This window comes from Scyliorhinus canicula, chromosome 13 (assembly GCF_902713615.1).
Source record: "Scyliorhinus canicula chromosome 13, sScyCan1.1, whole genome shotgun sequence".
In the NCBI taxonomy this organism is placed as follows: domain Eukaryota; kingdom Metazoa; phylum Chordata; class Chondrichthyes; order Carcharhiniformes; family Scyliorhinidae; genus Scyliorhinus; species Scyliorhinus canicula.
This window is the reverse complement of record NC_052158.1, coordinates 159,352,375-159,379,574: the sequence shown is the minus strand read 5'-3', so window position 1 is coordinate 159,379,574 and position 27,200 is coordinate 159,352,375. Positions and strand designations below refer to the sequence as shown.

General features: G+C 46.5%; 1 protein-coding gene across 1 annotated transcript in view; it reads left to right on the top strand.

Moving 5' to 3' along the window:
* Nucleotides 1-27,200, top strand: part of LOC119976125 (PHD finger protein 23A-like) — a 48,017-nt gene that overhangs the window by 2,769 nt on the left and 18,048 nt on the right. The window lies entirely within an intron of this gene.

Genomic DNA, 27,200 nt, shown 5'->3' with positions numbered 1-27,200 from the left:
CTTGTTCATGATTTTCTTCAGGTTAATGCGCAGGTTCAGTCTGCAGTTAGGAAGGCAAATGCAATGTTCGCATTCACGTCGAGAGGGCTAGAGTACAAGACCAGGAATGTACTTCTGAGGCTATATAAGACTCTGGTCAGACTCCATTTGGAGTATTGTGAACAGTTTTGGGCCCCTTATCGAAGGAAGGATGTGCTGGCCTTGGAAAGGGTCCAGAGGAGGTTCACAAGAATGATCCCTGGAATGATGAGCTTGTCGTATGAGGAACGGTTGAGGACTCTGGGTCTGTACTCGTTGGAGTTTAGAAGGATGAGGGGTGATCTTGTAGAAACTAACAGGATACTGCGAGGCCTGGATAGAGTGACCGTGGAGAGGATGTTTCCACTTGTAGGAAAAACTAGAAGCAGAGGACACAATGTCAGACTAAATGGACAATCCTTTAAAACAGAGATGAGGAGGAATTTCTTCAGCCAGAGGATGGTGGATCTGTGGAACACTTTGCTGCAGAAGGCTGTGGAGGCCAAATCACTGAGTGTCTTTAAGTCAGAGATAGATAGGTTATTGATTAACAAGGGGATCAGGGGTTATGGGAGAAGGCAGAATGGGGATGAGAAAAATGTCAGCCGTGATTGAGTGGCATTGCAGACTCGATGGGCCGAGTGACCTAATTCTGCTCCCATGTCTTATGATTGAGCTTGCTTCCACCACATTTGCAGGCAGTGCATTCCAGACCTGAACCACTCTGTCGGAAAACATTTTTTCTCACATCTGCTTCTTTTGCAAAAACTTTAAATCTATGCCCTCTCGTTCTTCTTCCTGTTGTGGGTGATATTGCCTCACTATGGCAATAATAATATCTTTCCTGAGGTAAGGGGCCAAAGCAGTACGCCAGGTATGGCCTAACCAACTCTTTATAATTGAAGCAAGACTTTGCTGCTCCTGTACTCAAACCCTCATGCAATGAAGGTGAAGATTCCATTAGCTTTCCTAATAGCTTTGCTGCACCTGCGTGTTGCCTTTCTGTATCTTATTGACTAGGGTACCCAAGCCCCTGTGTTCATTTTGTTTTCTTTATTCGTTCATTGGATGTGGGTGTCGCTGGCTAGGGCAACATTTATTGCCCATCCCTGAGGGCATTCAAGGGTCAACCACATTGCTGTGGGTCTGGAGTCACATGTAGGTCAGACCAGGTATGGATGACAGATTTCCTTCACTAAAGAACATAGAGACATTGATGTTTACAGCGTGAAAACAGATCCTTTGGCCCAACTTGTCCATGCTGCCCAATTTTTAACCACTAAGCTAGTTCCAATTGCCCACATGTGGCCCATATCCCTCTATACCAGGGGTGGGCAAACTACGGCCCACGGGCCGCATGCGGCCCGCCAAAGGTCTTTATGCGGCCCACCAAGATCAAGTCATTAAAAAAAAACATTTTTAAACATTTTTTTTATTTTTATTTTTTTTAAGGTTAATGTTGGGTTACTTACTGGTATAGGGTGGATACGTTGACTTGAGTAGGGTGATCATTGCTCGGCACAACATCGAGGGCCGAAGGGCCTGTTCTGTGCTGAACTGTTCTATGTTCTATACGAGGCGCCCAGAATCATAACCGGGTGAAGTAATTATTTTACTTAATATACTATGCGGCCCTTTAAAATTGTGAATTTCTGAATGTGGCCCTTGCACGGAAAAGTTTGCCCACCCCTGCTCTATACACAACTTTCCCATATAACTGTCAAAATGCTTTTTAAAAGACAAAATTGTAACCAGCTCATTCCAGACAGTCACCACTCTCTGGTGTGTGAAAAATTGCCCCTCTGGACCCTTTTATATCTCTCCCCTCTCACCTTAAACCTACACCCTCTAGTTTTAGACTCTCCTACCTTTGGGAAAAGATGTTGACTCATCTATGCCCCTCATTATTTTATAGACCTTTATAAGATCACCCCTAAGCCTCCTCCGCTCCAGGGAAAAAGTCCCAGTCTATCCAGCCTCCCATTATAACTCAAACCATCAGGTCCCGGTAGCATCCTAGTAAATCTTTTCTGCACTCTTTCTAGTTTAATATTGATACCCTTATTAAAATAGGGTGACCAGAACAGTACACAGTATTCCAAGTGTGGCGTTACTAATGTCTTTTACAACTTCAGCAAGACATCCTAACCCCTGTATTCAATGTTCTGACCAATAAAACCTAGCATACTGAATGCCTTCTTCACCACCCTGTCCACCTCCGACTCCACCTTCAAGGAGCTATGAACCTGTACTCCCAGATCTCTTAGTTAATGGTAGGGAGTTGGGGAGAGTTATAGAATAGAGTAGGTTCTGCCCCTATTCGATCTACCAAAATGCATCACCTCACATTTATCTAAATCAGGGGTGGGCAAACTTTTCCGTGCAAGGGCCACATTCAGAAATTCACAATTTTAAAGGGCCGCATAGTATATTAATTAATAGTCCCGGTTGTAACCAATTAGCGTGCGGCATATACCTCAGCGCTTCCCCCAGCGGCATCCTGCCTTTAGCCGCTTTTTGTCTACTTTTCAAAAATGGCGCTTCACCTGGTTATGATTCTGGGCGCCTCATATAGAACATAGAACAGTACAGCACAGAACAGGCCCTTCGGCCCTCGATGTTGTGCTGAGCAATGATCACCCTACTCAAGTCAACGTATCCACCCTATACCAGTAACCCAACAGCCCCCTCCCCCCCCATTAACCTTATTTAAAAAAAAAAAATTTTTTTTTAAATAATTTTTTTTATTTTTTATGACTTGATCTTGGTGGGCCGCATAAAGACCTTTGGCGGGCCGCATGCGGCCCACGGGCCGTAGTTTGCCCACCCCTGATCTAAAGGAAGCTCCATCTGCCATTTATTGGCCCCCTGGCCCAATTGATCAAGATCCCGTTGCAATCCTAGATAACCTTCTTCTCTGTCCACTATGCCACCAATCTTAGTGTCATCTGCAAACTTACTAACTATGCCACCTAAATTCTCATCCAAATCATTGACATAAATCGCAAATAAGAGTGGACCCAGCAAGGAGGCACACCGCTGGTCACAGGCCTCCAGTTTGAAAAAGCTCTGATAAGTTTTATACCCACCCAGTAGTGAACCAGATGGATATTTGCTACAATCGACAATGGTCGTCATTTGACTTTTAATTCCAGGTCTTTTATTGAATTCACATTCCACCATCTGCCCTGGTCAGATTCAAATCCATGTCCTAAAGCATTACCCTGGGTCCCTGGATTACTAGTCCAGTGACAATATTACTGTGCCACTGCCTCCTCTTAAGCACATTCTAATGTCTTACCATACAAGAAATATGCTGTACATCTGTTCCAACTACAAAAGTAGATGACCTCCTGTTTTTCCACGTTATATTCACTCTGCCATGTTCTTGGCCACTCACAAAAGTCTGTCCAAATCCTCTTGAAATTGCATCTTCCTCAAAACACACATTCATACCTGATACAACATTGTTATTTGTAAAGTTGGAAATATTACATTTGGTCCCCACATCCAAATGGGTTCCTTAAAACCTACGAGTTTGACCAGGTTTCTGGTTACCTGTTCTCATAACTCCTCCTTTGGATTGGTGTTGACTTTTGTCTCATTATCGGCCTGTGAAGCACCTTGGGATATTTTACAATGCTTACGGTGCCATGCAAGTTCTGTCCATATTACCCGATTCTTGCCATGATCTGTCATGTCTGTGTGCTGGGTTTGCAGCATCACAAGTACTTGTCAGAATGTGTTCACAATGGACCACGACACTACAATAGCAGCCCACCTCTGGTGTGAGACAAAGATCTGAAATTAAAATTTTAGGTTCGTAAGTGAAGGAAAAGCTTGCATTTACACAGATAATAAAACACTGCAACTGCATTTTTAATTTTGGAAATGTTAGTGTGTCTGCACATGGCAAGATCCCACTAACATGAGATTTAAAATAACAGGGTAATTGTGGGATAGTAAAGTAAAAGTCTCCATAGTCCCAGTTGACCATAGGCTGCTTTCCCTTTTGAGAGTGGGGGAGAGCTGACTGGTGGCGATATAACCTGAGGATCACAACATCTCAGGCGAGGGGCAAGGTTGAGAAGATGGGGCCTTCATGAATATCCTCAGCTGGGTCAGGAATTGAACCTGCGCACTTGGCCTCGTTCTGAATCACGGACCAGTTGCCCTGCCAACTGAGCTAAAGCTATGTTCTGACTGAGACCTATCACTGTATAACACTGGAGTACAGCACTTGTGGGGGCTATCACTGTGGAACAGTACTTGTGGAGGCAGGTCTGTCGTTCTATAACACTGGTGGTACTGTAAGGAGGTCATTCATGACTCAGCAAAAATATATCCTAGTAAGCAAGAAAGCTGAGAGAGGGATAAAACAACCACAGCTAACCAAAGAAGTTGAGGAGAATATTAAGTTGAAAGAAAAAGCATATAAGGAGGCAAAAGTCAGTGATAGCCCCGAAGACTGGGATAAATTCATGATCCAGCAAAGGAGGACTAAATAGATAGTAGAGAAAGAGAATATACTAGTGAGAAATATAAAACTGATAAGAGCTTAAAATATATGAAAAGGAAGAGAGAGGTCAAAGTGAACGTAGGCTCCTTAGAATCTGGGGAGAAAGTTATGGGGAACAAGGAAATAGCAGAGGAGTCAAACAGATATTTTGCATCAGTCCCTGTGGTGTACGATGCTTCAAACATCCCAATAACCAGAGGAAGCAATTAAATATCATCGCCATCAGTAAAGAAGTAGTATTAGACAAGCTAATGGGGTTAAAGGCAGATAGGTCTGATAAGCCCTGATGGATTAAATCCTAGGGTCCCAAAATAAATAGCTATAGAGATAATGGATGTATTATTGTAATTTTCCAAAATCCTTGGATTGTGGTGAAGTACCGGAGGATTGAAAAGCTGCCAATGTGACACCCCTGCTCAAAAAGGGTGGAGTAGCTGTAGACCTATTTACCTAACGTCTATTATTGGAAAAATGTTGGAAATAATTATTAAGGAAGTAATAACAGCACATTTGGGAAATCCTAATCTACTCGATACAGTCAGCATGGCTTCAGGAAAGGGAAATTGTGTCAGACTAATTTATTACTTTTTCCAGAAAGTCACAACCAAAGTTGATCGAGGGGAACCAGTAGATGTTGTATTTGGCCATCCCAAAGGCATTTGATAAGGTCCCTCACAAAAGGTTAAGTCATACGATAAGAGCCCATGGTGTTGTAGGTAGTATGTTGGTTTGGGTAGAGAATTAACTAATGGGTAGGAAACAGCGAGTGGGGATCAGGAGTTCTTTTCCGATTGGCGAGCTGTAGCCAATGGGGTTCCACAGGGATCAGTGCTGGGACCACAACTGTTTACAACATATATTAATGACTTGGAAGAAGGAAGCGAATGTACTGTAGACACATTTGCAGACAACACAAAAGTAGGTGGAAAGGCAAGTTGGGAGAGGAGCACAAACAGTTTTCAAAGAGAGATTGATAGATTGAGTGGGCAAAAAGTTGGCAAATTGAATATAACATGGGAAAATGTGAGGTTGTTCAATTTGGAAAGGAGAACAAAAAACAGTATTATTTAAATGGAGAAAAACTGCAGAAAGCTGCAACACAAAGGGACATGCACAAAACACAAAGTTAGTACATGGGTACAGCAAGTAATTAAGAAGGCTAATGGAATGTTGGCCCTTATTTCAAGGAGGTTGGAGTATAAGAGTCGGGAAGTCTTGCTGCAGCCGTACAAGGTACTGGTGAGACCACATCTGGAGCACTGGGAGCAGTTCTGATCCCCTTATTTAAGGGAAGGTATTATGTAATTGAAGGAGATTCAGATAAGGTTCACTAGGATGATCCCCAATATAGGGGGATTGTCTTATGCGGTTAAACAGGTTGGGACTCCATTCATTGGAATTTAGAAGTGATTTCATTGAAACGTAGAGGATTCTTAAGGGTCTTTACAGGGTAAATGCTGAGAGGACGTTTCCCCTCGCGGGAGAGTTTCGGACCAGAAGGCAGAGTCTCAGAATAAAGGGCTGCCAATTTAAGACTTTGATTAGGAGGAATTTCTTCTCTTGAGGGTTGTGAGTTTGTAGAACTCCTTGCCACAGAGGGCTCTGGGGGCAGAGTCCTTTTTAAGGCTGGGATAGATTGATTCTTGGTCAGTAAGGGAATCGGGCCCAATGTTTGCATGGGTCACCCCCACAGCCCAAAGATGTGCAGGACAGGTGGATTGGCCATGCTAAATTGCCCCTTAATTGGAAAAGTAAAAAATTGGGTACTCTAAATTTATTTTTTTTGAAGTAAGGGAATAAGGGGTTAGAGTACTGGTGGGCACAGGTCTGTCACTGTATAACACTATGTACAGTACTGGTGGGGACGGGTCTGTCACTGTATAACACGGGTACAGTACTGGTGGGAACGGGTCTGTCACTGTATAACACTGGGGTACAGTACTGGTGGGAACGGGTCTGTCACTGTATAGCATTGGCGTACAGTACTGGTGGGCACAGGTCTGTCACTGTATAACACTGGGGTACAGTACTGGTGGGGACGGGTCTATCTCTGTATAACACTGGGGTACAGTACTGGTGGGCACAGGTCTGTCACTGTATAACACTGGGGTATAGTACTGGTGGGGATGAGTCTGTCACTATGACATGGGTACAGTACTGGTGGGACAGGTCAGTTTCTGTATAACACTGGGATACAGTACTGGTGGGGACAGGTCTGTCACTGTATAACACTGGGGTACAGTACTGGTGGGGATGGATCTGTCACTGTATAACACTGGGGTACAGTACTGGTGGGGATGGATCTGTCACTGTATAACACTGGGGTACAGTACTGGTGGAGACGGGTCTGTCACTGTGTAACACTGGGGACAGTACTGGTGGGCATTTAATTCTATACCACTTATCCCTACTCTCCCCTTCCCTTTGTGTTATTAGTATTCAGAAATCAATTGATTTCTGTCCTGAACATGCACAAACGCTGAGCCTTCACAACCCTCTGAGGTAGAGAATTCCAAATATTCACTGTCCTTTTAGTAAGGCATTCACTCTCATCTCCGTCCCAAGTGGCCGACATCTTATTCTGAGAGTGTTCTCGTACCCCCTCCTCCCAGCAAGAATAAATGTTGTTCCTGCATCTTCCCTGTCACACCCTGTAAAAATTTAGTCAGTTTCAGTGAGATCACTCTATAATCTCCAAAACTCCAGGGAACACGGGTCCAGTTTTCTCAATCACTCCTCACTGAACAATCCTACCATCCCGAGAATTAGTCTGGTGAACCTTTGTTGCACTCTCTCTCAGGGAACTATATTCTTCCTCGGACAAGTTGATGAAAACTACCCGGTACTTCAGGTGTGGTCTCATTAAAGCGCTATATATACAGTTGCAGCGAGACATCTTTTATACTCTGATCCTCTTGCAATACAAAGCCAAGCCACTTGCTTCCTATACTTTTTGTTAACTTTTATTGACCCATAAACAAGGTCCCTTTGGACATCAACATTTAATCTCTCGCCATTTAAGAAATACTCTGCCTTTCTGAACAAACTGGATAACTTCACTTTTCCGCATTATATTGTCTAAATCTCCATGAAATTTCTTTGCATCTTCCTCATAGTTCACACTCCCACTGGTTTTGTGTCATCAGCAAACTTAGAAGTGTTACATTTGGTTCCCACTTCCAAATCATTGATGTAAATTGGGAATAGTTTGGAGCCCAAGAACTGACCCCTGCTAGTCACCCCACTTGTCTCTCAGCCTGCCAACCACAGGATATTTATTCTAACTGTTTTCTGTCTTTCAACCAATTCTCAATCCATTATTTTGTCCGTTTATCACATCCTTTATAATAGATTCTAACATTTCCCTCCTACTGATATCAGGATAAAAGTCTCTAGCTCCCTGTTTTCTCTCTCCCTCCTTTCTTCAACAGTGGGGTTATAATTGCTACTTTCCAATCTGCAGGAATTATTCCATAATCTATAGAATTTTGGAAGATGACCATTGATGCATCCACTATCTTTACAGCCACCTTTTTCAACACTCTGGGATGTAAATCATCAGGTCCCAGGGATTTATCAACTTTCAACCCCATTATTTTCTCCAGTGTTACTAATGTTTACATGTATTGATCTCTTTGAGTTCCTTATGCTCAAAGCTTGGGAGGCTTTTTGTATCTTCCTCAGTAAAGACCGAGACAATATTTGTTTAGTTTTGATGCAATTTCCTGGTGTTCATTATAAATCCTCCTGTCTCTGGCTATAATGGGCCCACATTTGTCTTTGCTAATATCTTCATTTCTCCATAATATAGAAGCTTTTTCAGTCCATTTTTATGTATTTTGCTAGTTTACTTTCATATTCTGGACTCCGTTTGCAAAAAACAGCTCTGTGAACACTGAGGATTATTTAGCAAACATTAATCGCGGAATCAGATCTAATGTTGAACGCTGTTTTGAATTTTCCATGCACAAGCTAGTTGGGTTTGGTCTGTACCTTGCTGTTGCGAACCACCTTGCTGGTGTTTGAGCTGATCCTCCAGCAGTCTTTGGGAAGTGAGGCCCAGATATCTAACCGTAAACTGGCACAGATTTATACAGTATATCACATTACACATTGGTATTATAAGCAGAACATTTTTTGGCTTCTCAGTAGCACCCTATTAGTGAACAACCAATTTAAGATTGGTGTCGCAGTGTTTCCTCACATAATGGGTGCTAGAAGCTACGTATAAACGCATACAGGGCACTGTCCTTTGCAGAAAGAAACAGCATATCCACGCATTGTGCCTTTTCAACTAATCAAAAGCATGGGGTCTAGTCATTCATAGAACAATAGAACCATAGAACATACAGTTCAGAAGGAGGCCATTCGACCCATCAAGTCTGCACCCACCCACTTAAGCCCTCACTTCCACCCTATCCCTGTAACCCAATAACCCCTCCTAACCTTTTTGGACGCTAAGAGCAATTTAGCAGGGGCAGACAATTTAGCCTGGCCAATCCACCTAACCTGCATGCCTATGGACTGTGGGAGGAAACCGGAACACCCTGAGAAAACCCACACAGACACGGGGAGAACTTGCAGACTCTGCACAGATACCCAGCAGGGAATCGAACCTGGGATCCTGGCGCTGTGAAGCCACAGTGCTAACCACTGTGCTACCGTGATGCCCTTGGTTCATTCCCCATGGCAGTGGTTTGAAATTGTTAACAGTTAACTGTCCCAAGGTAATGCCTCTACCAGTCAGAGTTCACGTGACAATTAATCCGTACCCTACTTTCATGGAATATAAAGTTTTGACCCCTTTACAATTGTTATTCTTGCAAACTGTCCAGATGAATCCAAAGCAGACAGCTTCAACGGCATGTCCCTTTCTTCAGAAATACTCCAGTCTGCAGTACCAAACAACTAATTATTTTTAAATTAATGCTGCATCTCTCCACCACTTAACCTACTACTTTAAACCTTAGTGGCACAATAAATTTTACTCTGTAAAATGAAATCACAGATTCACCAGCTTTGGCTTTTTCATCTGCTTGTGTCTGTTAATTATAGAGGATTATGTAATATTTTTACATTTTTCTTATTTTCAGCTATTTACAGACACCACCTAACAGTAGTTACTCACCAACCAAACAATTTAAGATTTTCTCTGCTGTTTCCTTTTCCAAACACGGTCAGCTCCACAATGCTCCCGATTCTAGCCACTTCCTCCTGGGTCCAGGCTGCTGCAAACTCAGTCAATCATCAACCTGGCAGCCTTGTAATTCACACCTACATTCATTCCCAACAAGGCAGCAACTGATTGTTTTAAATGTTACTTTTGTAACACTGTGATACAGCAAGGAGGGGGGAGGGGTGGGGGTGGGGGGGGGGGGGGGTGGCGACAGGTCTATCACTGTATAACACTGGGGTACAGTACTGGTGGGGACGGGTCTGTCATTGTATAACACTGGGGTACAGTACTGGTGGGGAATGGGTCTGTCGCTGTATAACACTGGGATACAGTACTGGTGGGGACAGGTCTGTCACTGTATAACACTGGGGTACAGTACTGGTGGGGATGGGTCTGTCACTGTATAACACTGGGGTACAGTGTTGGTGGGGATGGGTCTGTCACTGTATAACACTGGGGTATAGTACTGGTGGGGACGGGTCTGTCACTGTATAACACTGGGGTACAGTACTGGTGGGGACAGGTCTGTCACTGTATAACACTGGGGTACAGAGTTGGTAGGGACGGGTCTGTCACTGTATAACACTGGGGTATAGTACTGGTGGGGACCCGTCTGTCACTGTATAACACTGGGGTACAGTGTTGGTGGGGACGGGTCTGTCACTGTATAACACTGGGGTACAGTACTGGTGGGGACGGGTCTGTCACTGTATAACACTGGGGTACAGTACTGGTGGGGATGGGTCTGTCACTGTATAACACTGGGGTACAGTGTTGGTGGGGATGGGTCTGTCACTGTATAACACTGGGGTACAGTACTGGTGGGGAATGGGTCTGTCGCTGTATAACACTGGGATACAGTACTGGTGGGGACAGGTCGGTCACTGGATAACACTGGGGTACAGTGTTGGTGGGGATGGGTCTGTCACTGTATAACACTGGGGTATAGTACTGGTGGGGACGGGTCTGTCACTGTATAACACTGGGGTACAGTACTGGTGGGGACAGGTCTGTCACTGTATAACACTGGGGTACAGAGTTGGTAGGGATGGGTCTGTCACTGTATAACACTGGGGTATAGTACTGGTGGGGACCGGTCTGTCACTGTATAACACTGGGGTACAGTGTTGGTGGGGACGGGTCTGTCACTGTATAACACTGGGGTACAGTACTGGTGGGGATGGGTCTGTCACTGTATAACACTGGGGTACAGTACTGGTGGGAAAGGGTCTGTCACTGTATAACATGGGTACAGTACTGGTGGGGATGGGTCTGTCACTGTATAACACTGGGGTACAGTACTGGTGGGGACGGGTCTGTCACTGTATAACACTGGGGTTCAGTACTGCTGGGGACTGGTCTGTCACTGTATAACACTGGGGTACAGTACTGGTGGGGTCGGGTCTGTCACTGTATAGCACTGGGGTATAGTACTGGCGGGGACGGGTCTGTCACTGTAACATTGGGGTATAGTACTGGTGGGGACGGGTCTGTCACTGTAACATTGGGGTATAGTACTGATGGGGACGGGTCTGTCACTGTATAACACTGGGGTACAGTACTGGTGGGGACGGGTCTGTCACTGTATAACACTGGGGTATAGTACTGGTGGGGACGGGTCTGTCACTGTATAACACTGGGGTACGGTACTGGTAGGGATGGGTCTGTCACTGTATAACACTGGGGTACAGTACTGGTGACGAAGGGTCTGTCACTGTATAACACTGTGGTACAGTACTGATGAGGAAGGATCTGTCACTGTATAACACTGGGGTACAGTACTGGTGGGGACGGGTCTGTCACTGTACAACACTGGGGTATAGTGCTGGTGGGGATGGGTCTGTCACTGTATAGCACTGGGGTATAGTACTGGCGGGGACGGGTCTGTCACTGTAACATTGGGGTACAGTACTGGTGGGGACGGGTCTGTCACTGTATAACACTGGGGTACAGTACTGGTGGGGACAGGTCTCACTGTACAACACTGGGGTATAGTGCTGGTGGGGATGGGTCTGTCACTGTATAACACTGGGGTACAGTACTGGTGGGGACAGGTCTCACTGTACAACACTGGGGTACAGTACTGGTGGGGACGGGTCTGTCACTGTATAACACTGGGGTACAGTACTGGTGGGGACAGGTCTGTCACTGTATAACACTGGGGTACAGTACTGATGAGGAAGGATCTGTCACTGTATAACACTGGGGTACAGTACTGATGAGGAAGGATCTGTCAGTGTATAAAACTGGGGGACAGTACTGGTGGGGACTGGTCTGTCGCTGTATAAAACTGGGGGACAGTACTGGTGGGGATGGGTCTGTCAGTGTAAAATACTGGGGTACAATACTGGTTGGGACGGGACTATCACTGTACAACACTGGGGTACAATACTGGTGGGGACGGGACTATCACTGTATAAAAATGGGGGACAGTACTGGTGGGGATGGGTCTGTCCGTGTATAACCTGAGAAGTCTTCCGGTGGCGACATGCAGATGAGCAGCCACACGATGTGGCTCCTGCTCAGGAACTTTTATTTTAGCCATTTTTGCCCTATTTGTGCAGGAGATTTGGGCTGGAGTTTGGTTAGATTGATGTGTTAAGGTTCCCATGCCAAATGGATGCCCAATAAATGCAGAACAATAATGAAACATCCTCCTGCTCTGAAGCCTTGCGAGCTCTGTCAGTAAGGAAAATGGTGCAGGCTCCTGGGTGGTTGATTCACAAACCGCTGAGAGGCTTACAAGCATCCTCGTGGGGGAACTTCAGAATCCATGGTAGGCGGTCTCTTGAGGATCGTGCGGGGGCGATGTTCTTGATTTGAGCGACCTCGGCAAAATGGATGAAGTGGTAAAGGCAAAAGCATGGAGCTAAAAGAAGTGGAGGTGGCTCTTTCGAGGCAAAGTGATCAGATCACCTCTCTGTAACGGGAGGTGGCGGGTTGGCCAGTGACAGCTGGAGGTGGCGGGGTGGCCAGTGGCAGCTGGAGATGGCGGGGTGGCCAGTGGCAACAAGACATTAAGAGGCAAGGAGGACGATTTGTCAAGTTGTTCCAGAAGACTGAACTTGAGGGTGGTTGGATTGCCGGAAGGCTTGGAGGTTCGAGACCAACAAAATTTATGGTGCAGTTGTTTTGGAAGATGGAGAGGGAATGGGAAATGGCGTCCCCTCCTGGACAAAGAAAATTACAGCACAGGAACAGTCCCTTCGGCCATCCAAGCCTGCACTGACCGTGCTGCCCATCTGAACTAAAACCCCCGATCCTTCGGGATCCATAACCCTTGATTGCTCGGCAATGAACCAGGCCAGGTGTCAGATGTCTCTGTGGGAGAGCATTTCGGTGACAGTGACCACAACTCCTTGACCCTTACCATAGTCATGGAGAGGGATAGGAACACGCAGTATGGGAAGGTATTTAATTGGGGGAAGGGAAATTATATTGTTATTAGACAGGAGCTGAGGAGCATAAAGTAGGAACAATTGTTCTTTGGGAAATGCACAACAGTAATGTGGGGATTGTTTCAGTAGCACTTGCTGTGAGAGCTGAATAGTTTTGTCCCACTGAGACGAGGAAGGAATGGTAAGGTGAAGGAGCCTTGGATGACAAGAGAAGTGGAGCTTCTAGTCAAGAGGAAGGTTATATAAGGTTGAGGAAGCAAGGATCTGACTCGGCTCTAGAGGGTTACAAGGTAGCCAGGAAAGAGCTCAAAAATGGACTGAGGAGAGCTAGAAGGGGGCATGGAAAAAGTCCTGGCAGGAAGGATTAGGGAAAACCCCAAGATGATCAGAGTGAGAGTAGGGCCGATCAGGGATAGTGGAGGGAACTTGTGCCGAGAGTCTGAAGAGATGGGGGAGGCCCTAAATGAACACTTTGCTTCAGTATTCATTAGAGAGAGAGGGACGTTGTTGCCCATGAGAACAGTGTGAACCAGGTTAATAGATTTGAACATTTTGATATTAAGAAGGAGGATGTGCTGGAAATTTTGAAAAGCATCAGGATAGATAAGTCCCCTGAGCCTGATGGGATATACCCAAGGTTACTACGGGAAGCGAGGGAGGAGTTTGCTGCGACGTTTGCGATGATCTTTGCGTCCTCATTCTCCACTGGAGTAGTACCGGATGATTGGAGGGAGGTGAATGTTGTTCCCCTATTCAAGAAAGGGAATAGGGAAATCCCTGGGAATTACAGATCAGTCAGTCTTATGTCTGTGGTGAGTATAATATTGGAAAGGATTCTGAGAGATAGGATTTATGATTGTTCAGAAAAACATAGTTTGATTAGATAGTCAGCATGGCTTTGTGAGGGGCAGGTCATGCCTCACAAGCCTCATTGAATTATTTGAGGATGTAACAAGACACATTGATAAAGGTCGGGCAGTGGATGTGGTGTATATGGATTTCAGTAAGGTAATTGATAAGGTTCCCCATGGTAGGCTCATTCAGAAAGTTAGGGGGCATGGGATACATTGAAATTTGGGTGTCTGGATACAGAATTGGCTGGCTGAAAGAAGACAGTGAATGGTAGTGGTGGAAAGTATTCCGCCTGGAGGTCAGTGACCAGTGGTGTCCCGCAGGGATCTGTTCTGGGACCTCTGCTCCTTGTGGCATTTAAAAATGACTTGCATGAGGAAGTGGAAGGTTGGGAAGTAAGTTTGACGATGACACGAAGGTTGGGGGGGTTGTAGATAGTCTTCAGGGTTGTTGCAGGTTACAACAGGACATTGACAGGATGCAGAGCTGGGCTGAGAAGTGACCGATGGAGTTCAACCTTGATAAATGTGAAGTGATTCATTTTGGAAAGAACATAGAACATACAGAGCAGAAAGAGGCTATTTGGCCCATCGAGTCTGCACCGACCTACTTAAGCCCTCACTTCCACCCCATCTCTGTAACCCAATAACCCCTCCTAACCTTTTTGGACACTAAGGGTAATTTAGTATGACCAATCCATCTAACCTGCATGTCTTTGGACTGTGGGAGGAAGCCGGAGCACCCGCAGGAAACCCACGCAGACACTGGGAGAACGTGCAGACTCCACACAGACAGTGGCCCAGCAGGGAATCGAACCTGCAACCCTGGCCCTGTGAAGCAACAGTGCTAATCACTTGCGCTGCCTGTAAAATTTTGGAATGTCGAATTTGAATGCTGAATACAGGGTTAAAGGCAGGATTTTTGGAAGTGTGGAGGAACAGAGGGATCTTGGGGTCCGTGTACATAGATCCCTCAAAGTTGCCACCCAGTTTGATAGGGTTGTTAAGAAGGCATATGGTGTGTTGGCTTTCATTAACAAGGGGATTGAGTTCAAGAGTCGCAAGGTTTTCCTGCAGCTTTATAAAACTCTGGTCACCTCATTATAGGAAGGATTTGGATGCTTTGGAGAGGGTGCAGAGGAGATTTACCAGGATGCTGAATGGACTGGAGGGCATGTCTTATGAAGAAAGGTTGAGGGAGCTAGGACTTTTCTCACTGGAGCGAAGAACGCAGAGAGGTTACTTGATAGAGGTGTACAAGGTGAGGAGAGGCATGGATCGAGTGGATAGCCAGAGACTTTTCCCCAGGGTGGAAATGGCTGTCACGAGGGGGACATAATTTTAAGGTGATTGGAGGAAGGTATAGGGGGGGATGTCAGAGGTAGTTTCTTTACACAGAGAGTGGTGGGTGCGTGGAATGCACTGCCAGCAGAGGTGGTGGAGTCAGAGTCATTAGGGACTCTAAGCGACTCTGGACAGGCACATGGACAGCAGTAAATTGAAGGGGTGTAGGTTAGGTTGATCTTAGATTAGGATAAATGGTCGGCACAACATCGTGGGCTGAAGGGCCTGCACTGTTCTATGTTCTGTGTATCCAGGCTCCCACCACCCTCTGTGTAAAAGAAACCTGCCTGGTACATCTACTTTTTAAAAAAAAATAATTTTTATTGAAATTTTTACAAAATATAAACATCTCAACTTTATTAACAAAACAACCGCGGTAACACCCCAAGAACAATACCCACCCAACTTCAAAAGCAACTACAAACAAAAGAAAAAAACAAAAGAACACCCAAACAACAAAAGGGAAAGAGATAACACCCGCCACATCCCACAAACCCATGTACACAGTTCTCCCTCCCACCGATCCAAACCCCCGCCTCCCTCCCTCACCCCACCCCGGGTTGCTGCTGCTGCCAGCCTATTTCCCTATCGTTCCACCGGGAAGTCCAGGAAAGGCTGCCACTGCCTAAAGAACCCTTGTACTGATCCCCTCAGGGCAAATTTCACCTTCTCCAATTTAATGAACCCCGCCATATCACCGATCCAGGCCTCCACGCTTGGGGGCCTCGCATACTTCCATTGGAGCAAGATCCTCCGCCGGGCTACTAGGGTCGCAAAGGCCAGAACACCGGCCTCTTTCGCCTCCTGCCCTCCCGGCTCCACTGCAACCCCAAAAATTGCAAGTCCCCAGCCTGGCTTGACCCTGGATCCCACCACCCTCGACACCGTCCTTGCTACCCCCTTCCAAAACTCCCGCAGCGCTGGGCACGCCCAAAACATATGGGCGTGGTTCGCTGAGCTCCCCGAACACCTAGCACACCTGTCCTCACCCCCGAAAAACCTACTCATCCTCGTCCCAGTCATGTGGGCCCTATGCAGCACCTTGAACTGTTGGTACATGTACTTTAAACCTTGCCCATCGCACTTTAAACCTATGCTCCTAGTAATTGACTCTTCCACCCTGGGGAAAAAGCTTCTGACTATCCACTCTGTCTCTGCCCCTCCATAATCTTGTAGACTTCTATCAGGTCGCCTCTCGATGTGTGCGTAACCCTCAATTTCACTGAGTATGCCACTCCAAAGCGTACTCTGCTCTTGTACAATGCTGCCTTCACCCTGTTAAAGGCCGCCCACCTCTTCGGCAGGGCCATCGTAATGCCCTGGTAAATACGAATGCCGGTGCCTTCCCACGTCACCTTTCTTTCCTCTGTTTGCCCCACCTCAGAACCTTCTCCTTTGACTGATACCGATGGAAGCAGACTATCACCGCCCTCAGTGGGCTGATTCGCCTGCGATTTTTGGTTTTGGTTGAAGCAATGGTGGGTCCTATCCAAATCCACGGATGGGGGGAACGGGGGTAGGGAGATTACACCTTCCCATGTTGTGGAACGATTTGAAGGTGGTTATTAGCGGGGAGATAATCTCTTATAGGGCACATAAAGAGGAGAGCGAAGAGGTGGAGAGACAGAGGTCAGTGGGTGCCATCCTGGAGGTGGATCGTCAATACTCACTTGCCCTGTCGCTGGAGTTATTGGCAAGGAAAAAGAAATCGCAGATGGAATTTAGGTGGATAAATTGCCTGCCGTGTCCAAAGGTTAGGTGGGGTTACAGGATGGGATAGGGGAGTAGACTTGGAATTTGGACTACTTTTGACGGGCAGGGCCCCAGGTGCAACGCTTGAGGGTTTTATTTTATAAACATGGGGAGAAGGCCGCCCCCATCAATATCATCGCGCAATAATGTCTTGTCGGCTTCGAGCACTCCAATCCCTCGGGCAGCTTCGCTATTCTCAAAGTCTTCACCGTAAGAAAGGCAGCCCCGCCCCCCCCTTGCGAGCTTGGCTCTGCCATCCTCCCTGCCAACGCACCTTTTGCGATCCAATCCTTCTTGGGAAAGTGAAATTTGGGGTTTTGGTGGTATATTGATTGGGTGTTTTGGAGCTTTGTACCTGGACTTTTGCTGAGGGTTTTATGGGATGGCTATTGTTCTTTCTGTATCTTTTTTCCTGGAACGATTGAAGTTGAATTTGGGCAGGGGCTGGTTGACATTATGGGTTGTTGTTCTACTTTTTACACTGTGTGGGGGCACATCCTGTTAGCTATGCTGAGAAGTTCATGCGAGCGGTGGCTGAGGTATCTGCAGGTTGTACAGTGGTTTTGCCAAGACCGTAGTGTTTTGTTTCTCTTTTGGTTGGAAATGGGGAGGGTGGGAGTCTTTGTTTGCCTTGTTGCTGGATTATTTGGATGTGGTATTGATTGTGGTGGGGGGGGGGGGGGTAGTTCTCAGACGGTGACTGTGGACGTTTCTTTGTTCTGGCTTGATGGAGGGTGTGACGACCATCTTGGGTAGGCCTGATGGCTTTATTTGAGTAGTTCCTGGACTCCCCCACTGGGTGGGAATGACTGATTTTGGGTGGTCGGGGGATGTGGACCACCCCCTAATCGGCTGGGCTTTGGAATGTGAGGGGGTTAAATGTATAAATCTGTCCTGGTCCACCCACGTCGACGCTACCACCAAGAAAGCACAACAGCACCAATACTTCCTCAGGAAACTAAGGAAAATCGGCATGTCCACACTGACTCTTACCAACATTTACAGATGCACTACAGAAAGCATCCTATCTGGCTGCATCACAGCCTGGTATGGCAACTGCTCGGCCCAGGACCACAAGAAATTTCAGAGAGCCGTGAACACAGCCCAGTCCATCTCACAAACCTGCCTCCCATCCATTGATTCCATCTTCACCTCCCGCTGCCCGGGGAAAGCGAGCAGCATAGTCAAAGAATCCTCCCACCCGGCTTACTCACTCTTCCATCGGGCAGGAGATACAAAAGTCTGAGAACACGCACAAACAGATTAAAAAACAGCTTCTTCCCGGTGTTAACAGACTCCTAAACCACTCTCTTAAAGACTGACATGGTTAATACTACAGCCCTGTAGGCTTCACCCAATGCCAGTGTCTGTGTATTTACATTGTATACCTTGTGTTGCCCTATTATGTATTTCCTTTTTATTTTACTGTACTAAATGATCTGTTTGAATTGCTCACAGAAAAATACTTTTCACTGTACCTCAGTATATGTGACATTAAACAAATCGAAATCCAAATGGCCCAGTTAAAAGATCTTGGGTGTTTGAAGGCTGATGTGGTGCTGTTGCATAAGACCCATTTGTGGATTAAAGATAAGATAAGGTTATGGAAGGGCTGGGTGGGGCAAGTATTCCATTCGGGATTTGACAGTAGGGCCCAGGTCGTTTTCTTGGCAGCTAAGATAGTGATACTTCCCATTCGGATCTATGAAATGGTAAGTGGATCGTTGGTGGGTACCCCGGTGGCATTGGTCAATGGATATGCACCAAACTGGAACGATACAGCTTTTCTCAACAAGTTGCTGGCTTCTGTTCCCAATCTGGACTCACACCAGCTAATTCTGGGAGGGAATTTTAACTGTGTACTGGGTCCTCGGCAGCATTGATCGAGGCCCAAGTCTTTGAGTCCTTCTAGTGGCAAAGGCACTTTTGACCTTTAATGGAGTAGATTGTGGGGGTGGGGGACTTTACGACCAAAATCAAAACCAAAAGGATTTTTCTTTTTTGCTCTCGAGTACGGAAAGTCTACTCTCTGATCAACTCGGGATGGGGTATTCAGCAACAGCGATTTCAGATCATGCTCCACATGCTCCAACCAGGGTAGCACGACATCATAGTGGTTAGCACAATTGCTTCACAGTGCCAGGGTCCCAGGTTCGATTCCCGGCTTGGGTCACTGTCTGTGTGGAGCCTGCACGTTCTCCCCGTGTGTGCGTGGGTTTCCTCCGGGTGTTCGGGTTTCCTCCCACAGGTCCAAAGATGTGCAGGTTAGGTGGATTGGCCATGCTAAATTGCCCTTAGTGTCCAAAATTGCCCTTAATGTTGGTGAGGTTGTTGGCTTACAGGGATAGGATGGCGGTTTGGATTTGGATAGGGTGCACTATCCAAGAGCCGGTGCAGACTTGTTGGGCCGAATGGCCTCCTGCACTGTGTGTTTCATGATTCTATCATTCGGTGGTGGGGTTGGGCACCCCTCGGAGTTTGGAAGTGACATTGTTGGTGGATAAGCGATTCTGTGACAGGGTTTCCTCCACCATTGGGGAGCCCATTGATTTTAATCTGGGTGAGGAGATTCTGCCCTGCACGTTGTGGGAGGCTTTGAAGGTGGTTATTAGCGGGGGATCTCTTATAGGGCACATAAAGAGGAGAGTGAAAGGGTGAAGAGACAGAGGTTGGTGGGTGCCATCCTGGAGTGGATCACCAATATTCACTTGCCGTGACACCAGAGTTGTTGGCAAGCAAAAAGAATTGCAGTTGAAATTTGGATAACGTTTGACGGGCAGTGCACCAGCTGTGAAGGTTGAGGTCTTTTTGCGGGCCGCCCCAAAGGTGCGGAATCCTCTGCACCTTCAGGGGCTAGGCTGGCGCCAGAGTGGTTTGCGCCCTGCCAGCCGGCGTGGAAGGCCTTTGACACTGCGGCAGCCGGGGCCGAAGGGACTCCGCCGGCCGGCGCAGGTCCGCGCATTCGCGGGAGCGTCAGCGGTTGCTGACGTCATCCGCGCGCATGCACGGGGCGTGTTCACCTTCGCGCCGGCAATCGCGGAGACACGGCCAGCGCAAAGGAAAAGAGTGCCCCCACGGCACAGGCCCGCCTGCGGATCGGTAGGTCCCGATCGCGGACCATGCCTCCGTGGGGACACCCCCCGGGACCTGATTGCCCGGCGCCGCCAGGTCCCGCCGGTAAGGGACCTAGTCCAATTTACGGCGGTGGGACCTGCATAGAACAAGTGGACTTTGGCCCATCCCACGGGTCGGTGAATCGCCGGGGGGCCCGCTGCGAGCGGCCGCCGACCGGCGCATCGGGATTCCCGCCCCTGCCGAATCTCCGGCGCCAGAGAATTCGGCAGCCGGCTGGGGCGGGATTCATGCCGCCCCCCCTGGGCGATTCGCCGACCCGGCGGGGTGTCGGAGAATCCCGCGCCATGTCTAGAGGGATGTTGCCGTCCTCATGGCACAGGCGTAGATTTCTCTGATTTTTAAGGAAAGGTAAGGATCTAATAAAGTGTGGGTTATATCGCACTATTTCATTATTGAATGAGGATGCAAAGTTGTTGGTGAAGCTTTTGGCAATGCGCATGGAGCCATGCCCTCCTGGGGTTATATGGAAAGAACTGACTGGGTTTGTTAAGGGCAGGCAGTTTTCGGCTGATATTCGGTGATTGCTTAATGTTATTCTGGCCCCCCTCTTTAGCCCCTGAGCCAGAGGTAATTTTTCTTTGGATGCTGAAAAGGCATTTGAGAGTGTGGATTTGGGGTATCTGTTCCAGATCCTGGGAAGATTTGGTTGTGGATCTAGATTTGGGTGGCATGGTAGCACAATGGTTAGCACTATTGCTTCACAGCCCCTCGGTCCCGGGTTCAATGCCCGCTTGAATCACTGTCTGCGGAATCTGCACGTTCTCCCCGTGTCTCAGGGTGCTCTGGTTTCTTCCCGCAAGTCCCAAAACGTGCTTGTTAGGTGAATTAAGTGATTCTGAATTCTCCTGATGGTGTACCCGAACTTTTGCTGGAATGTGGCGGCTGGGGGAATTTTACAGTAACTTCATTGCAGTGTTAAGGTAAGCCCACTTGTGACTAATAAAGATTATTATTATTATTAAATCTTGGATCCAGTTCCTATATAGGACCCCACCAGGAGTGTTCGTAACAATGCTTGAGCTCAAAATAGTTCCAGCTGAAGAGAGGCACGAGGCAGGGGTGTCCCGGCTATTGTTTGCCTTGGCAATTGAGAATCTGGCCTTGGCATTCAGGCCATCTATGAAGTGGAGAGGGACAGAGGAGGAGGGGGAGAGGGGAGAGAGCATCAGGTATTCCCTGTACCTGGGTGATTTGTTGTATGTAACGGATCCTCCCTCCAGTGTAGAGGAGATAATGAAGCTACTTGGGAGTTTTGGCTCCTTCTCGGGATATAAATTCAACCTGGGCAAGCGCAAATTCTTTTCGGAGTATCTCCCAGGGAGGAGAGCTGATCTGGGGAGTTGTCTTTTCATCTGGCCAGGTCCAGCTTCTATTTGATTTGATTTATTATTGTCACATGTACAGTTAAAAGTATTGTTTATTGCATGCTGTACAAACAATGAATACTGCACATGGGGAAGGAAGGAGAGACTGCAGAATATAATGTTACAGTTGTAACAAGATGTAGAGAAAAGATCAATTTAATACGAGGTAAGTCCATTCAGACGTCTGATGGCAGCAGGGTGTATGTCCGGGGTGCATGGGGTCCTTTCTGAGGCAGCGGGAATTATAGATAGAGTCAATGGATGTGAGGCTGGTTTGCGTGATGGACTGGGCTACATTCACGACCTTTTGTAGTTTCCTGCGGTCTTGGGTAGAGCAGGCTCCATACCAAGCTGTGATACAACCGAAAAGAATGCTTTCTATGTGCATCTATAGAATTCTATTATCTAGGAATGGGGGCGGCCCATGATTGGGCTTCGCTCCATAAACAAAATTTTGTGGGTCTGTTAAATGTGCTCAAAGTGGTGCAGGCTGACGTGAGGAAGTGGGATCGCCTCCCTGTCCTTGGCAGGCAGAGTTCTATTTTTGTTTCACTGTCTCCCCATTTTCCTTCCCAAATATTTCTTTGTGGACGTTAATGAAGTGATATCTTTTATTTGGCCAGGCAAGGCCCCATGGTTTTGCAGGATGTTTTTGCAGAGGGAAAGGCAATCTGGGTGGTGGGGGGAGGGGTCTACCATTGCCCAATCTGTTATTTTATTATTGGGTGGTGAAAATTAAGATGGTGCGGGAGTGGTTTCTGGGGGCGGTTGGAGAGGAGTACCTGGAGAGGCACTAGTTTGTGGGTCTGGTTATGCCTCCTCTTCCGATTTTCCCTGCGAAGTGGACTTCAAATCCGGTGGTTGTGGCCGCGCTGAGAATATGGAGACAGTTTAGGCAACATTTCAAGCTGGGTGCCATGGTGAGGTTAGCCATATTCTGTGGTAACCATTGTGTTGTTCCAGTGGCCTGTTTTGGTCATGGGGGGGTTGGCGGGGAGGGGGGGGGGGGGGGGGGGGGGTGGGGGGGGGGGGTGAGAGAAGAAAGAGGTTGGAGGAATAGTTATAGAATGGAGGTTCACTGGTTTTGAGGAGTGGTTGGATAAATTCCAGATTCCAAGAACTACTCTGTTTAAGTATTGTCAGGTGCTTAACTTTTGTGTTAGGAGATTCCTTCCTTCCCCATGGCACCCTCATTGATGGATAGGGTTCTTTCGACAGCTGAGCTAGGGGGAGGGAAGATATTTGGTATTTAGAGTTGACTCGTGTTGGTGGAGCATGATCCATTGGATGAGATTAAAGAGGTGGGAGAGAGCTGCATTTAGTTTTGGGGAGGGAATGGGAGGTGGTGCACAGGGCACAATTGACCAGGGCACAGGAGTGTGGTTTTCTGGAGAAAGAGGAAGGTGCGAGCGTTATTCACGGTGTCCAGTGGGTTGCATGCATATGTTCTGGTTTTGCCCTAAATCGGTCTCCATCAGCACCATGTCAGGAATTCTCGGGGTTGATTTGGAGCCTTGCCCTTTGGTGACTATCTTTGGGCTCTCAGACTTGCCAGAGCTGCAGACAGGGGTGAAGGCGGATGCTCTGGCCTTTGCCTTGCTGATAGCCCGAAGGCAAGTTCCACTTGGGTGGAGAACTCTGGTTCTGCCCAGAGCTTCATTGTGGTTAAGTGATCTTATGGAGTTCTTGCACTTATGTGTACAGTGAGGGGTTCAGCAGAAGGATCTATTCAAGGTGGCAGCTGTTCACTTCCTATTTCAGGGAGCTGGCACCGTCTGATATTAAGGGAGGGGGGGGTTTGGGGTTTGTTTTGGTGTATTTCTTTGATGTAGACCTTGCTCTGCATCAGGAACCAGTTGTCTTGCCAACTGGGCTAAGCCAAGCCTCAATATTGACCATCATAAAGAGTGGCAAGGACACAATGTTCTCTGGGTGGGGGTCTTCAATGCCAATCGCCAACACTAAACGCATTCAAATGGTCATTAGATAGGCAAATGGACGATAAGGGAATAGTGTAGAGGGACTTTAGAGGGGTTTCACAGGACGGCGCAACATCGTGGGCCGAAGGGCCTGTACTGCGCTGTTATGTTCTATGATCGGCACACCATCAACCTCTTTCAATATCCACTCCCTCCACCATCAATGCATAGAGGCAGCAATGTGTACCATCTACAAGATGCACTGCAGCAGCTCTCCAGGGCTCCTTCAATAGCACCTTCCAAAACTGTTACCTCTACCAGAAGGACGAGGGTAACTGATGCTTGGCAACACCACCTTGAAGTTCACTTTGTCACGCACCAGCCTGACTTGGAGCTATATCGTTATTCTTTCACTTTCGCTGGGTCAAAATCCTCAAAACTTCCTTGCTAACAACGTTGGTGTACTTAACACCACATGGGCTGAAGTGGTTTGAGAAGGCAACCCACCACCATTTTCTCAAAGACAATCAAAATGCTGGCCTAGTCAGCAAAGCCCATGTCCTGTTAAAGAATTAGAAATGCACTAGAATTACTGTATTGGTTACTGGCCTTTCACTGTATGACGTGGGTACAGTATTGGTTGGAACAGGCATGTTAGTGTTACACACTGGAGGTGGGGCTATTTCAGGCAGATGAATTAAGTATATCACCAGCATACCAAAAAATAATAACAGGCATTTACTGAGTTACGATGCTTTCGTTATTGAAATGTCTCTGGGTCTGTACTCTGATTTGCATACTTTTGTCCTGGATTCATTGACTAGCCTTAATGGTGGCTATTGGTGAAATAACCTGGAATCTGACCTATTCATCGCTGCTTCAGGCAGAAGAATTTGTTCTTGACCCAGTATACTTTCCATTTGTCTTGGATGACTGGCATTGCAATTTCCTAATAGTTAATTAAAGATGTATGATGCCTTTAAAATGTCAATAAATCACAACAGGCTGATGATCTGACCTTTCTCGGTGTGAGAATGATGCAGGGTTTAATCATGCAATGTATATTGGTGTCTAGCAACAGACAAAGCCGAGAATGTTTGGAAGGATAAACCCATGGGTTTGTCTTCAGTTTTTGAATCTTTCAATTTCTTCTCTCTCGCCCTTCCCTCTATTCTCCCCACAGCCTTTCCCACCCTTCAGGAACTCTAGGTAAATATTTATGAATTCTAATTCCAATGGGTTGTCAGAATGGCCCATTAGAATTCAGAAGCAATCTGTCACGCAGGATACTATTCTGTGTGTTGCTTGCACGTTGTCCCTGTATTGCCAGAGTTTTGTGGTGTTTGGAGATGTAATTTTCAGCAGGTCTTTTATTACATTTTTCCCTCCAAAACGGGTAACTGGAAGGAAGTAAGGAGAAATGGGTCGCTTTCTGGTAGGCACGATGTAACTAATGGACTGTCACAGGGATCAGTGCTGAGGTCTCAACTATTTACAATCTATATCTGTGCCTTGAATGAAGGGATTGAAGAACACAGTAGTGTGGTGACTAGGGGCTTTTCACAGTAACTTCATTGCATTGTTAATGCAAGCCTACTTGTGACAATAAAGATTATTATTTAAGGTTTCTAAATTTGCAGACGACACAAAGACAGGTAGGAGAGTAAATTGTGAGGAAAACATAGTGTTTGTAAATGAACTTCAACAGATTAAGTGAATGGGCAAAACAATAGGCAGATGGAGTATAATGAGAGACGGTTTGAACTTGCCCACTTTGGCAGGTAGAATTGAAAAAGAATATATTAGTTAATTAGCAAGGGGTTGCAGAACCAGTGGTGCAGAGGAGTTTGGGTGTCCTGGTACATGAATCGCAAAAAGTTAGTTTGAAGATGCAGCAAGTGATTAGGACGGCAAATGAAATGCTGTTCTTTATTGCAAGGTGAATAGTTACAACTATATAGGGCATTAGTGCGATCACATTGAGTACTGTGCACTGTTTGGTCTCCTTAATTAATAAAGGATATAATTGTATTAGAAGCAGTTCAGAGGTTCCTGGGATCAAGGGGCAGTTGAACTTTGAGGACACATTGAGTCTGTATCCATTGGAATTGAGAGTTGATCTTATTGGAACCAATAATATTCTGAGGGGACTGAATGGGGTGAATGCTGAGGATGTTTTCCCATATGGGAAGAGTCTGGAACTAGTGTCAAAGGTTATGAGGGAAGGCTCTTCACCCTCCAGATGAGGGGACTGAGATAATTGTGTTAAGGTGCATGAGAGCAGGGAAAAGTCACATTGGATTCAAGAGTTGTCAGGAAATTATTCATTGGGCAACCAACACTTGGAATGAGCTCCACATAGAGGAGTCAATATGCAAATAGTTTAGGGAATAATTGGACATGCAGTGGGTAGACAGTGAGACAGTGACTAGGTGAATGATTAAGATGGACTGAATGGCCTTTCTAATTTGCATTGATATTGTAATTAGGGTTTCATAGTGTTTGTTATTGATGTTATGCACTATTCTTTAATTGTGTTGATGTCACCTTTGTTGCCTGTAACTTGTGAGAGTGAGATTGCAAGTGGATCCAATATTCCAGAAAGCACCTACTATTGGCATGTGAATATCTTCTAATTGTTAGTATGCAAGACATGAACATGTCAGGCTCCCCACTGCCATTATTTATTCACATGCCAAGTGTTTTCTCTGGAAATATAGGAACGGGAAGAGACCATCGAGTCCGTTGGACCTATTAGTCATTCAATTGGATCATGGGTGATCCATACCTTAACTCGGTTCACTTACTTGGTTCCATTGACTATTCTCAATGCCTAACAGAAATCTTATCAATCTCAATTTTGAATTGCCCCAATCTTGTTTTTTTAGGACGGAGAGTTCCAGATTTGTGATCCAATAATGCTTTCATTTTACTTGATGCTGGACTCCCCTGTTGTATTTCTTACCAGGTCAAGGCAGATTAATGGAGTTAAGATACAGATCAATCATGATGTTTGTTGGCACAGGTTCAAAGGGCTGAATGGCTGCCTCCTGTTCCAGTGGTAACTTCTATAAATGTCATTAGCCTCTGGTTCTCTTCCCCATTGTCTATGCCCCATGTTTGAGCCTACGCAGTGAATGTTGGCTAGTAATTAAAATGTGAGGTGGCATACAAACCTCAGAAATAGGAGTAAGAATGGGCCATTCAGCCCCTTGAGTCTGTACCACCATTCAATAAGATCATGACTGACCTTTAATCTCAATTTCACTTTCCTGCCCAATACTAATATCTCTTGTTTCTCTTAGTGTCCGAAAGCATCCGTCTTAAATATACTCAAACTGCATTCACAGCTCTGAGCAGGGTATTCCTATGATTCACAAGCCTCTCTCTTCCTGAAACTATGTCCTGTAGCTAGAGGAGCCAGCCTCTCAGCATCTACGCTGCCACATCCTTTCTCAATTTTATATATCTCAATAAATAAGCTGGCAAACAACCAAGGTCAATTCTGTCTTCATCCAATCTCCACCAAATAGGACCAGGAATCCTGGCTGATTTCCCCTCCTTTCCTTGGTTGGGCACACTGAAGTCAATATTAAATCCCATCTCTGGTATGAACATGGTAACTTTTATCTATCACCCCAAGGCTGCTCATAGGAACATAATCAGACAGAAACTGGCATCAACTAAGGGCAGGTGATTAAAAGCTTGTTTAAAGCTCTAAGGG